This window comes from Saccopteryx bilineata, chromosome 10 (assembly GCF_036850765.1).
Source record: "Saccopteryx bilineata isolate mSacBil1 chromosome 10, mSacBil1_pri_phased_curated, whole genome shotgun sequence".
In the NCBI taxonomy this organism is placed as follows: domain Eukaryota; kingdom Metazoa; phylum Chordata; class Mammalia; order Chiroptera; family Emballonuridae; genus Saccopteryx; species Saccopteryx bilineata.
This window is the reverse complement of record NC_089499.1, coordinates 32,074,704-32,088,781: the sequence shown is the minus strand read 5'-3', so window position 1 is coordinate 32,088,781 and position 14,078 is coordinate 32,074,704. Positions and strand designations below refer to the sequence as shown.

The 14,078-nt window shown below is 38.0% G+C and overlaps 1 protein-coding gene across 3 annotated transcripts in view; it reads right to left on the bottom strand.

The window, feature by feature from the left end:
• Positions 1-14,078, bottom strand: part of TBC1D5 (TBC1 domain family member 5) — a 545,405-nt gene that overhangs the window by 97,480 nt on the left and 433,847 nt on the right. The window lies entirely within an intron of this gene.

Below are 14,078 nucleotides of genomic sequence, written 5' to 3'. Positions count from 1 at the left end.
CAATAGGAGTACAATCTATGCTAATTGACCAAGAGATACAAAGTGTCAAGAAAGTTGCATTTTGGCAGAACAGTGAGAAATCGGTTTTTGATACCCAGAATGCTGAATATGCCCACTAGATGGCACACCAAGTCTTCTCCTAAAATGAATAAACTGTTTCAAGAATTCAGCAATTCTTCTTAAGTTAGCAATTTCTATGTCATCTATTCTTATATACGAGTTTAATAAGTGCCCGAGTAGTGGAAATATCAGCAGGGTAGCATCACACTACAAAAGCAAATTGACTAAAAAAGCACATTCTTGTAAAAGGAATAACACACCGTCCTTTCTGGTATTTAATATTATTGATAAATACTGCGGAAATATCCTCAGGTGTGTCTACATATGCTGTTATTAATTTAATGTGTCTATTATTTACATATATCAGGTTCCTCATAGGCCAAAAATTAAAAAGTTTAATATTTTTATAAAAAATTAATCGTTTATAAAAATGTTAACATGTTAAAAAGCATCACTTAAGTAAATACCATCACCTCTAAAATGTTAAATTACATATATTTTTTATTTAATGGTTCTCTAAAAACTTATATATAAATCTGTTCTGCCTGACCTGTGGTGGCGCAGTGGATAAAGCATCGACCTGGAATGCTGAGGTTGCCAGTTCAAAACCCCAGGTTTGCCTGGTCAAGGCACATACAAGAAGCAACTACTATGAGTTGATGCTTCCCCTTCTTCCCTTCCCCTTTCTCTCTCTCTCTTCCCTCTCTCTAAAATCAATTAATAAAAATATCTTAAAAAAATAAAGTGTTCCAATGTTCACCTGAGCCTAAAATTCAAGTTAATAATTAGGACTTTGAACCAGAACATGCCCTGTCCTTTGAGAGATCTATCTAGATACAGAAAATCTGCATTTTATGTTAATAGAAAATCACCAATATGTTTTGCTATCAGTCCTTGGAGACAGAATCCTAAGGCACAGTGACACACTTGCGTGTAGGCGGGGGATATAATTGCTAAGGTTAAGTAGTTTGAGATGCATCAAGCTAACAAGCTGCGTCTTAATGGCTGCGATGGACCTTCTCTTTTTCTGCTGAAAAGAGAATATTTACACAGCTCAACCCTTTCACATTTCTTCCAAGTCAGCCCTAATCATCTAACAAAAATGACAATCCCTTGATTTAGCTCCAGCTACTACTCTACTGGTTTGGTATTCAACACACAGTTCTAAAATAATCAAATCTGAATTGCCTTGATGAAGATAACTGATGCTTCCATGACTACCATACTATTAAGTCTAACAGTGCAACTTTTCTCTCTCGAGGAACTGCATAGGTTTCCTGTGGGAGCTCATGGCAACCTGGACCCAAGCATCACGGGAAAATAAAATAGAGGTTAAAGCCACCAGCAGATTCTCAATGCATTCATGATTTACTTTAAAAATTCCACAGGACCATCACTCATGACTAATTATGCTCTTTATTCTCAGTACCTGGAAATACATTTTGTTTTTGCTAATATAAAAGACTTTTCTTCTCTGACTTCGGACTAACCAATACAGGATCATGTTACTTTTCGCTAGAAAACAATGCCAGAAGGGACTGCATGGAGCAATTTCTTAAAACATCTTTATAAAGAAATGACAAGCAATTCAGCCTGAAGTGCTGATCTATCTAAGCACTTAAAGCCATTATTAGGAATAATGATCTAACTTGAACATATGAATGAGGTTCAAGTATTGCTTTCACTGAGTCCTATTTAAATTCCTGGGAGACTTACTAGTGTTAAAGGAAGAGGCAGTTTAAAGTACCACTATACTTGGACTACAAAAAAAAAAAAATCAAGAGGATGTTGAGAAACAGCATTTGAAATGTAAGAAAATAAAATCAGAGGTTCTAGTTCAGGGGTCCCCAAACTTTTTACACAGGGGGCCAGTTCACTGTCCCTCAGACGGTTGGAGGGCCGGACTATAAAAAAAAACTATGAACAAATCCCTACACACATTGCACATATCTTATTTTAAAGTAAAAAAACAAAATGGGAACAAATACAATATTTAAAATAAAGAACAAGTAAGTTTAAATCAACAAACTGACCAGTATTTCAATGGGAACTATGCTCCTCTCACTGACCACCAATGAAAGAGGTGCCCCTTCCAGAAGTGCAGCGGGGGCCGGATAAACGGCCTCAGGGGGCCACATGCGGTCCGCGGGCGGGCCGTAGTTTGGGGACCCCTGTTCTAGTTAAAAGTTAATCAGTAGGGTTTTCTGTCTGAGATGATGAGGCTGCTACTAAACTATTAAGTGTGCAGACTAGGTTAGCATTGTCCAAAAGAAATACAGTGCAGGTCACAAATGCAAGCTTCATATGTCATTTAAATTTCCTAGCAACCACATTAAAGAAAGAAAAAAGAAACCAGTGAAATAAAATGTAATAGTATATTTTTATTACATTTAGTATATCTAAAATATTCTCATTTTAACATGTAATCAACATAAAAATATTGAGCTATTTCACATTCTTTCTTTTGTACAAAGTCCTTGAAACCCAGTGTACATTTTATACTTATAGCATATTTCAATTTGGACTAGTTACACTTCAGGTGCTCAATCATTACACACGGCTTGTGGCTTGTAATGGACAGCACCAGACTAAATGTCTGACATATATATGAAGCAATGTGTGCTTATAAAACTCAACGTATATAGACATGAGTAAAAAGGGCACAAATACTTTTATATCCTAAGATTCAGTACTGACATTCTTCAATATACCTATAATTCTCTTTTAATTAAATTAGTTTGATCTCTTCTCAATTAGTTCTTAAAAAGTCAAGATAATCTGGAACAGTATCTTCTCACACAAGTATGTAACAAAATAACAATGGTTTCTTTAGGGGAATGAGATTAAATGAGTAGAATTCTAACTTCATGTAACTGAAACATTTTAAATGTAAAGATAAACTTGTTTTTCTTATTTTATAGAAATATAACAGTTCAGATTTTAAATATCTGGAACTTCCTCTAAAATACAGGAGCCACTACCATTTTACATACGTTAAACTCTGTATGTAAGATAGGCCAGACTGCATAACGGAGGAAATTTTGATTGTGCAGACATGTGATGTCTACAACTTTAACATTATGCCTTTGTCTGGATTGGAACAATCGGTACTTAATATGAACCCATTTTCACAGTCATGATTTCAATTATTATAAGCTTTTCCAAACCAATGTACATTAAAAATACTATTTTGTTTCATTGAATTTATCTTTGATAGCAAAATGTTAATCATATCTTAACTCACATTGGTCTGTGTACAGAGGAATACCAATTATGTTCTATGATCTAAGAAGTCTATGTACATATACATGAAGATACTGAAATCACAAACCCAGCCTACCTTAGGTTACCCTGCCTTTTTCTAGACCACCCCAGCTGGACTTGAGACAAGTCCACAGATTGCAGCTAGTTCACTTCCCAAGTACTGTTCAATTCTCTGTTAACAAGCCGGTGGGGCTCTTCTTAAAGCTTTGTATTTAGCATTTTATTTTATGGTAATATAAGGAGAATGCTGAAATTTCCTCCCATGGCATAGATAGGCTGGATTTTGGGAGAGCATTTTAAAGCTTTATAGACAAAATGATTTACAGAAGCAGAAGAGATAGTGGTGGAAATCAGTGTCCTAGAGGGAACTATATGGAAAAACAAAATAAAACCAAACCAAACCCATGCTGTACTTCTAAATTTCTAAATCATGTTAATTTGGCATGATCACAAAATCAATTTACAAATAGTACTTAAATGATAATGTAAGGGATAAAACTAACTGACATCTATTTAACCTTGCTGTTACAGTTAACATTCTTCACTTCTAGGTCTATGTTATGACAGTAAGCTTGCTCCTTATTGTAATTTCAGGTAAAACAAACATGCTGTCCCTTCCTGATTGTGACTTTTGATGGTGGACAACTGTTCTCTGCTCTACTCTGTACTGGAAGTCTGTAGATCGGCCTTCACCTGGCCACCCTTACCCCCTGGTATTTTAAGTTCAAACTCAGTCTGCTGTGGTAGTATACAAATATGTAAATGCTAACCCACACTAGATACAATTAACTACATGATGCTACAAAAAGTACAATTAATTAACTATCAGATAGTATGTGACAAGTTTCTTTGTTCTGAGCATGGGTAAATCAAACTCATTGAACAAAGGTCATTATAAATAGTACTTTCCAGACTGACCCCCTAACTCATAATCCTCACTTATAGATGATTACCTCCTTCTGAACTGTTATATGTAAACTCCAGAAAGAATATAATCTAACATACTCATCCTGTTTGGAACAGCACAGCCCCTTTCCAAGGGCTGGCTATTTATAAACACAGGTAGAACTGAAAGAGCTGAAGGGAAGCAATTCTAGTGATGCCTGTTCTAATTTATGGATGTACCAGGAGGAGTTAAAGAGTTAAAGTTATATGTTAAAAATAAAGAGACAAGGGTAAAACCTAACTCTCCCATCTGCTTTAAAGGTGCAGGAGGCCTGGTGGTGGGAGGGGAGGCGAAGAGAAGAATGGAGTGTCCCTGCTCCACCCACTACTAGCTGATGAGCCACTGTGCAGTCAGTGACACTCCTAGCTCTACTTTCCTCACGTGCAAAACTGCGCCAAGGTTAAACGAGCCAATGAATGTTAACTGTACCGCACAGTGCTGGGCACTTTTCAAAAATGCAATGAGAGGGAAGCTATGGTTACCATCTGATAGCACTGAGCGCTGACGAACAGACCTTTGAGGTCAGACCTGACAGTTTAATAACTTAAAGGCCATGATAACAAATAGGAAGAGAAGGTGATGTTTCATTTTTCTGCTATTCGTACTTAAATTTAGGGTAGATTCTGCTAAACAATACATTTTTAATAAGCAAAAACACACATTTAGGAAAATATATCATGCACAGTGGATCTCACATGTGGGAAGAAAGGCTGTGTTACTCTGAGGAGTATATACATTTATTAATTTTAAGAAATTTTAAAGCCATACTATCTCATTAATGCATATTTGTTTGCCAGCTTATGTGATTATAATAATTAAAGTGATTTCCTGCAATATGTCCAAACTTTTTATCATTTTTTATCGTTTATTGGTCATGGTTTTCATATTAAATTAAACTGAAACAGTTCCTGTAGCACTTGTTTAATAGGAAAGGTTGATTTAAATTTACAATATTATGTATGTTTGGCATGAAGAAAAAATATTTGAAAAATGAAGGATTACATAGTTTACTTTCCCCTAATATTTTGCTACCAACCCTTAATTTTCATCATGCCAGATTAGGAAAGGGGAGAAAGAAATAAGGCTCAGAAGGAGAAACAGCACTGTAAAAACATGTCGAATGTTTCTCTTTGATGAAAAATGAGACTCTTATTTTAGTGAATATGTTATTGCCTCAATGCTGGGGGAAAAGCAACCGTCATTAGAAAAACGAATTGCTCAGCTGTTTATAAGCAAAAAGCTCTGGGGGAATTTCTCAGGACCCCAAAGGCAAAGCATTACAGGGTTATGCAAACATATGTTGCAGGTGTTTTAGGGGAGACAGGTGGGCAAGCCTCCGCCACGGAAGAGGAGTTAGTGTAACACGCTGTAACGGAAACGAGATAACCTAAATGCGTCCAAGTGCAGGCACGCCATGGCACCAGCGGACCGGGGCTGCGGAGCAAAGCTCTCCTAAGATAATTATCTCGTCAGTGCCAAGCTAACAGAATTTTCCCCTCCTTACAGTTTTATAGAAAACAAACATTGCCAATTACTTCTTTTTTTCTTTTTTCTTTTTTTTAAATAAAGGTATTTTAAACCTGGAACAAAGAACAGCCTGAAATAATGGTAATTATCCAAAAAAGATAAGGATGAAGTATTGTTGCCTTTATTTAAACAAATATTCCTAAGGAGACAGTTTGTTGTAATATCCCCTCTTTGGTTCACTAGGCAACATTAGATTTATCATAATTCTCCTAAAGCCTAAGATATTTCTATATTAAAATGCTAATTTTGTCTTTTCTTTTGCCTGTAATTAAAGCTGGGGAAATGTGTGATCTGATATTCACTGACTGCTGGAGGGTCCACACAGGTCTCACCACTTCTGGTTCTTATTGCCACAGACTGCCCTCTTCATTCACATGAGATACAGGAACACAGTGGATCAAAAAGGCAGACATTATCATCCTAAACGCTCACAAAACTCCCACTGAAAAAATATATATAAATAAAATAACTGGTCTTATCTGGATAGTGCTGTCAAACCTACACTTGTATTTTATTTCCTTCTTCATTTCTGAGTTCATTTTCTTTTTACATTACTTGTTATTGAGACGATACTCATTTCCTATATACACATATAAATATTTACGTATAATGGTATATATTGAGTCATACCTTCCTTATCTAAAGCACAGGTCCTTTTTTTAAAAAAAGCCATCCCATGAATTAAATGTCAAATATTTATACTTAGTTATTTTTTAAAAAAGCTCACAAAACATCAGATTTGAAAGATGAAAACCTAGTTTGATATTTGACAATATTACAAAATCCAAAATGTGAACACAAGTATGTGATCAAGTGAACATAGATCTTCATAAAAAAAAAAATCTTTGTAATGAGGTTGTAAATTGGAATGTTATTTCAGTACCAGGTTTCAAATGACCTCTGGTTTATATAGTAATAACTTCTATTTTGACGGGAAGTATCATATATAGCAATTGACAGAAAAATTCAAGTAATTCAATTTTTGCATCTACAGATAACTAAAAAAAAAAAGAAAATTTAAAAGGCTTAAAAAACATTAAAAAATAAAAAGAAGCAAAAATTTTTAGTTTGGTAACACAGACACAATGTCTGAACCCAGGCCAGCCTCATTTTCCATACGGAAGAAGCCCAGTTCCCTCCGTGACATCCCATCTAACCCCTGGCAAGCCGACATCTCAGATGGCAGAGACGCATTTTAAACCACCTGTGCGTTATGCTCCACTGTAGCTTCACACAATGAATACACACCAAAAGAGAAATAAATTTTTCTGCTTTTTCTAATGTATTTATACTTTTGAACTTAGCATACAGGGAGATACCAGATTAACATGCCCCTCAATATATATAAATATGAAAAGTAATCTAGACCTATACATTTTCTTTGTTACTAATACTGGTCCTCAAAATACTCCTTTTAGATAGTTCGCTCTTTCCAGCAATACTGTGCTCTTCACCCTTGCCTTCCTTGAATGCAAGCAGCAGGAGGAAGGAGAAGCCTTACTTCAATGGTTTAAAGAAAACAGGAAACCCATTTGTCTTTTCCTAGGAGTGGCTCCCAGCCTTCAGTAATATAAAGAAAAGAGGTGATCTCAAAAACTGTTCTTACATATTTTAACTTGGGAAACCAACTTAAGAAACTAAAATCTTCGCTATAAAAATTATTAAATTTTTTATCTTTAGAAATGTTAAAAATAAGTTTAAGCAAATTATCATCAAAATAGAAGCAATTGAAAAAGTTTCTTAGGATAGCTGCATCAGCAAGAACAAGTCTGTACGACCCCATGGGACCCAGAACGCTGGATGGAGAAATTTCGCCCCCATCTTTTCCTTGTCCGCTTCCCTTTCATTACCTGCTTTTGTAATCGCCAAGGCAACAAAGACTGGGCTCCTGCACGCGAGGCCCGGTGGAAGGAAGCCTTGCACGGCCACACTTCAAATGCAATTTTGGGAGTAATTTCAATGATAAAACATCTTGAAATTAAAAATTCATTTATTATATAAATCCACTCTGGCTAAGGTCATACCCTTACACTGTGATTTTTTGCAATGCTTTCTAGTATAAAAATTAAGTATCAGTCCTGAACTTGGAAATATTTAAGTGAAGAGAGAAATCAGAAAACAAACACAAAGAACACACAGATCAGGGTTCTATTTCCTTGAGACCAAGATATACTTAGGAAAGTGTGTCAAGTTCAGCCACTGAGGTCCCTGAGAAGAGTCCATGTCGATGGACTCTTGCCTTTCTTGATTTTTTTTTTATTCTACAATTCATGTGTCATTATAAAAAATAACATTGATATCAGGTGTTAATTTCTCTAAAAAGTATGTAGTGTAGAAGGGAGGGGCACAAAGAAAACCAGATAGAAGGTGACAGAAGACAATTTGACTTTGGGTGAGGGGTGTGCAACATAATCAAATGTCAAAATAATCTGGAGATGTTTTCTCGGAACATATGTACCCTGATTTATCAATGTCACTGCATTAAAATTAATAAAAATAAGATAAAGAAATAAAAAGTATGTAGTGTAAACTATTTTCTTTTTAATCAATAACTTCGGATACAGCTCAGCCTTAAAACCAAAGCCCCTGAACCATCTGCACATGAACTGCCTGCTGCTCATATAACATCTCGCAAGGTGTTCTTCATCTTTTTTCTTTGTGCCACGGACTACTCTGCTTCCTGTGAAGACTTTGCCCTCCTTTTCAGGATAATGTTTTTAAATGTATAAAATAAACTACACAGGGTTATAAAGGAAACCAATTATACTGAAATACAGTGATCAAAATATTGAACAAATTTTTAATGAATGATATGTGCTTTTATATTAATGTATTAAATAAAACATAGTGGCTGGTCTAGTCACTACTATAATTTAGAAGTAGTGATGAATGTAAAAATGGTATTTCAAGATTTCTTCATCAACTCTGTGATATAAAACACCTGTGACTTTTATTAGGGAAAATGTTTCAGGTGCTGCTGATAGTATGGCAGTTTGTTGCCTTCAACCATATTTGATATAAATACTAAACTTTACTAAGGGCTTAGTGAAAATAGAGATGTCAATTTTTCCCATCCAAGTTCCTAAGCCCACCCTCTGAATTCCCTCCACAGACCTGCAGCTCTTCTCTTGGGAAGGTAGAGTTTTATGGGTACCACTGTACCAGCTTATTAACCCTGTGCTGTATAAATGTGTACAGGGGTGACAGTCAAAATATAAAACACCTGCTACAGCATTTAGAGCTGCCAATCAAGGCAGACAAGGACCCAGGAGGAAATGTTTGGGGAGCTCCTGCCCCACCAGGCTTTAGTTTAGCCCCTCAGATGCTGGATATTTTTACATACTGACATAGAGGTACTTTATAAAGGCTTTGACCTAGATGGCGTCCAGCACCTATCTGAATGAACGGGAAGTGTGGCTGGGTGGGAGATGAGAATGAGGATGTTGGGGAATGCTCTATCACAGTGAGGCAACTGCCTATGTCTGGGGAGCCCGCACTCCTGTTCTAACTTCCCTGAGAGGGTTTCCATTGTTGTGGAACAGCTGGTGGCCACCAGGTTTGTAGGGGGATCTCCCAGTAGAGGGACGTCAACTTGCCACTTTTTTTTTGTGCGAGTCACTAAATTTTCTTAGTTTGCAGCCAGAAATGCTTAAAAAAACAAGTCTCTTTGAAGAAGTCTTTTTTTTAAATTTTTTAAATTTTTTTACAGAGACAGAGAGAGAGGGATAGATAGGGACAGTCAGGAATGGAGAGAGATGAGAAGCATCAATCATCAGTTTTTCGTTGCGACACCTTAGTTGTTCATTGATTGCTTTCTCATATGTGCCTTGACCGTGGGGCTACAGCAGACCGAGTGACCCCTTGCTCGAGCCAGCGACCTTAGGTCCAAGCTGGTGAGCTTTTGCTCAAACCAGATGAGCTCGTGCTCAAGCTGGCGACCTCGGGGTCTCAAACCTGGGTCCTCCGCATCCCAGTCTGACTCTATCCACTGCACCACCACCTGGTCAGGCCAAAGAAGTCATTTTTTGAAATTCAAATCAGTTAGCTGGGGTCCAAGATCCCCCTTGTTGGAACTTTGAAGCAATGAGAAGGAACAGGTCTGCATACTTAGTGATTCAGAAAGAATAAGAAGAAGACGTTAAAGTAATCATCCCATCCAGGTTAAAAGGAATTGTTGGAAGCCGTTACTTCCCAGTATATTCTGTGTGGAAGTACAAAGCACTTATTTCCTGGTGGGCACTACATTTAAAACACCCTGAGTGAGATGGCATTAAATGAAAGGGGTAAAAAAGTTATGTTCAGAACATCACAAAGTATACTTATTTTATTTTTTTTCATTTTTCTGAAGCTGGAAACAGGGAGAGAAAGTGAGACAGACTCCCGCATGCGCCCGACCGGGATCCACCCGGCACGCCCACCATGGGGCAACGCTCTGCCCACCAGGGGGCGATGCTCTGCCCATCCTGGGTGTCGCCATATTGCGACCAGAGCCACTCTAGCGCCTGAGGCAGAGGCCACAGAGCCATGCCCAGCGCCCGGGCCATCTTTGCTCCAATGGAGCCTTGGCTGCAGAAGGGGAAGAGAGAGACAGAGAGGAAAGCGCGGTGGAGGGGTGGAGAAGCAAATGGGTGCTTCTCCTGTGTGCCCTGGCTGGGAATCGAACCCGGGTCCTCCGCACACTAGGCCGACGCTCTACCGCTGAGCCAACCGGCCAGGGCCACAAAGTATACTTATTTTTATGAAAATATTTAAAAAATAGTAAGCAGAAATGGACAAAATGATCCCTACCTCACACAACATAAAAAATTAACTCAAAATGTATCACAGCCCGAAATGTAAGAGCTAAAACTGTCAAACTATTAGAAGAAAACATAAGAGTAAATTTTTGTAATCTTGAATTAGCAATGATTTTCTAGATATGATAGCAAGAGTACAAATGATAAAAGAGAAGACTGATTAGTTAGATTTCATAGAAATTAAAAACATTTTGTGATTCAAAGGATACTGTTAGGAAAGTAAAAAGATGATCTATAGAGACAAAATAATTGCAAATCATATCTCAGGTAAGAGTCTTGTATTCAGAACATACAAAGAACTCGTACAACTCAATAATAAAATGACAAATAACTCAATAAAAATAGGCAAAGAATCTGAAGAGACATTTCTCCAAAGAACATGTACAAATAGCCCATAAGCACATGAAAAGATCAACATAATTAGTCACCAGGGAAATGCAAATCAAAATCACAATGAGATACTATTTCATATCCATTAGAAGTTCTATATAGAAATGACCTATATAAAAAAGTGTTGGCAAAAATGTGGAGAAATCTGAGTCCTCATATATTGCTGGTGGGGTGTAAAATGGTGCAACCACTTTGCAGAACAGTTTGACAGCTCCTCAAAATGGTGAATGTGGTTACCATATGACCAAGTAATTCCACTGCTCGGTATATATCTAGGAGAAATAAAAACAGGTGTCCACACCAATACTTCCACAGGAAGTGTAGGTATACATCCAGGAGAAATAAAAACAGGTGTCCACACCAATACTTCCACAGGAAGTGTTCAACAGCATCATCATTCATAATAACCACAGAGTGGAAACCACCAAAATGTCTACAAACTGAAGAGTGGATAAACAAAATGTGGTATATCCACAATGAAGTATTATTTGGTAATAAAAATGGTTAATATATGAATGGACCTCAAAAACATTATGCTTAATTAAAGAAGTCACCACAGAGAGAGAGAGAGAGAGAGAGAGAAGCAGAAAACATCCCACATAGTCTATGATCCCATTTACACAAAATGTCCAGAAGACAAATCTGTATATAGTGAAAACTTAGTTTAGTGGTGGCCTAGGGTGCGGGAGCGGGAGTTTTAGGTGAGGGAGAGGAAAGTGGGGAATGCCTGCTAACGGGGATACCAGGCTCCTTTTTGGGATGAACATATTCAAAAATTAGATTATGCTGGTAGTGGTACTTGTCTATACTAAAAAACCACTGACTTACATGCTTTAAATGAGTGGATTCTTATTGCATGTAAACTATACCTTAAACAAGCTGTTAAATAAAGAAATAGGATATGTGCTGGTACTGTGCGTGTCCACATGTGCACGCACACACACACTCCTTCACACCCTTTTCTTCTTGGAAGAGGGAAAGGCTGATGCAGAAGAGAGGCTGGATAGATACTTTTGTTATTTTATTTTGTATTTTTGTATCATCATAATTTCCTTATCATGTGCTATATTATTCTATTCCCATCTGACCAACAGTGGAAATTATGTCCACATGGGCTTATGGGCAGGGACAATTTCTGATTTCTTCTATATACTTCTATGTACTAAATAAAAAGCAAAACTTAACTTTTTTTTTGCAGAGACAGAGAGAGTCAGAGAGATGGATAGATAGGGACATACAGACAGGAACGGAAAGAGATGAGAAACATCAATTCTTCGTTGTGGTACCTTAGTTGTTCATTGATTGATTTCTCATATGTGCCTTGACCGGGGGGCTATAGCAGACTGAGTGATCCCTTGCTTGAGTCAGCGACCTTGGGCTCAAGCTGGTGAGCTTTGCTCAAACCAGATGAGCCCGCGCTCAAACTAGCGACCTCGGGGTCTTGAGCCTGGGTCCTCCACATCCGAATCCGAAGCTCTATCCACTGTACCACTGCCTGGTCAGGCAAAACTTAACTCTTTAATGCTACTAATATACAAGATAAAAAGTACTTGCTATCCTTTTCAGTTTAGTTTTATACTCATTATATCACATATGGTTAACAGAGGTATGCAGAATATTTCACAATTCTGGCTGAAACCCTTACTCTTTTCCCAAAAGTCTGCCATACAGTGTTATGCTTACTTTGTTTAGCCAACCTTTTGACCTTATATAGACCTCGCTCTTTCTACACAGGCCTTTGACAATGTGGGAGTTCGGATGCCATAAGGCTGACCTTAAAGGTCACCTAGAAGCTTTAAATGGTACTAACTGCAGGATTTCACTACAAACTAAAACACACACACACACACACACACACACACACACATACACACGCCACAAAGGAAATCTTACAGATCTGGTAGTACCTTTGTGTGATATACCTTCTCTCTAAATATACCCTTGAAGTTAACTCTTCTTGTCCAATACTTTTTATATTCATTTCTACACTATCAGTACTTTGCATAGAAACTCCTAAATCTATCATTTCTGGCATCAACCTTTCAGACTGCCTCTGAGAATCCCAGACTTGGACATGGGAAGTCAGGGGCTGGGGAAGTTCCATCGTCTGCCTCCTCAGTGGTTCCTGTGGCGAGGCTGCACACTGCTGCACAACCACGACTCTCACTGTCGTTCAGACCTGTCTTAACTTCTGCCTTGACTGCTACAAGTCTCTAACCCTGGTCCCCTCTGACCCATACATAAAACACCACCAGTATCAGCTTCCAAAAATGTAAGCATGATTGTTTTCTTTTTTTACTTCCCTTCTCCAGTTCTAAATCATGTCTCAATTGCCATCAAATGAAGTTCCAATTTCTTAGCATGACATTCAAGGGCCTCCACAATCCAGGTCCTAAAATACTATTATGTGGACCCTACAGTTCACTCACAATTATCTATGGCCATATCTCTAGACATTAGGCAAGCTGCTCCCCCAGGCTAGAGCTCTCTACTCACTACTCTCTGCTTCCTGAAATGCTTCTCATTCTTAGTTCAAAACTACCACCTACACGAAAGCTTTTTGTGAGTGTCTAGTTACTCTACTATCTTCATCTGACAGCATGCTAATTTCAACTAAAGTTTGCATTTGTTCCATCCTGCCTTGCATTGTGGTCAGTCATATACACATCTGTCTTCCGCAGAGTATACATTCACCAAGTGCTGAGCCCTGTCCAGACCAGCGTGTCCTCTCTGCCTCTAACATAAAGTGTCTGGCACCTGGTATGTGCTCACTGACTGTCTGTGAACTACAGAAACTGAAGAGCTTGCTAGAAGCTGGCTTTAAAGAAACGGCTGCAGAGTGGTAAAAATCATTTGATCTGCAGGTATGCATGAAAGATGCAAGGGTCGGAGAGAAGGCATTACTTTTATTTTATTTTTTTACAGAGACAGAGAGTCAGAGTGAGGGATAGACAGGGACAGACAGGAACGGAGAGACGAGAAGCATCAATCATTAGTTTTTCGTTGTGCATTGCAACACCTTAGTTGTTCATTGATTGCTTTCTCATATGTGCCTTGACTGCGGGCCTTTAGCAGACTGAGGTCCCCTTGCTCGA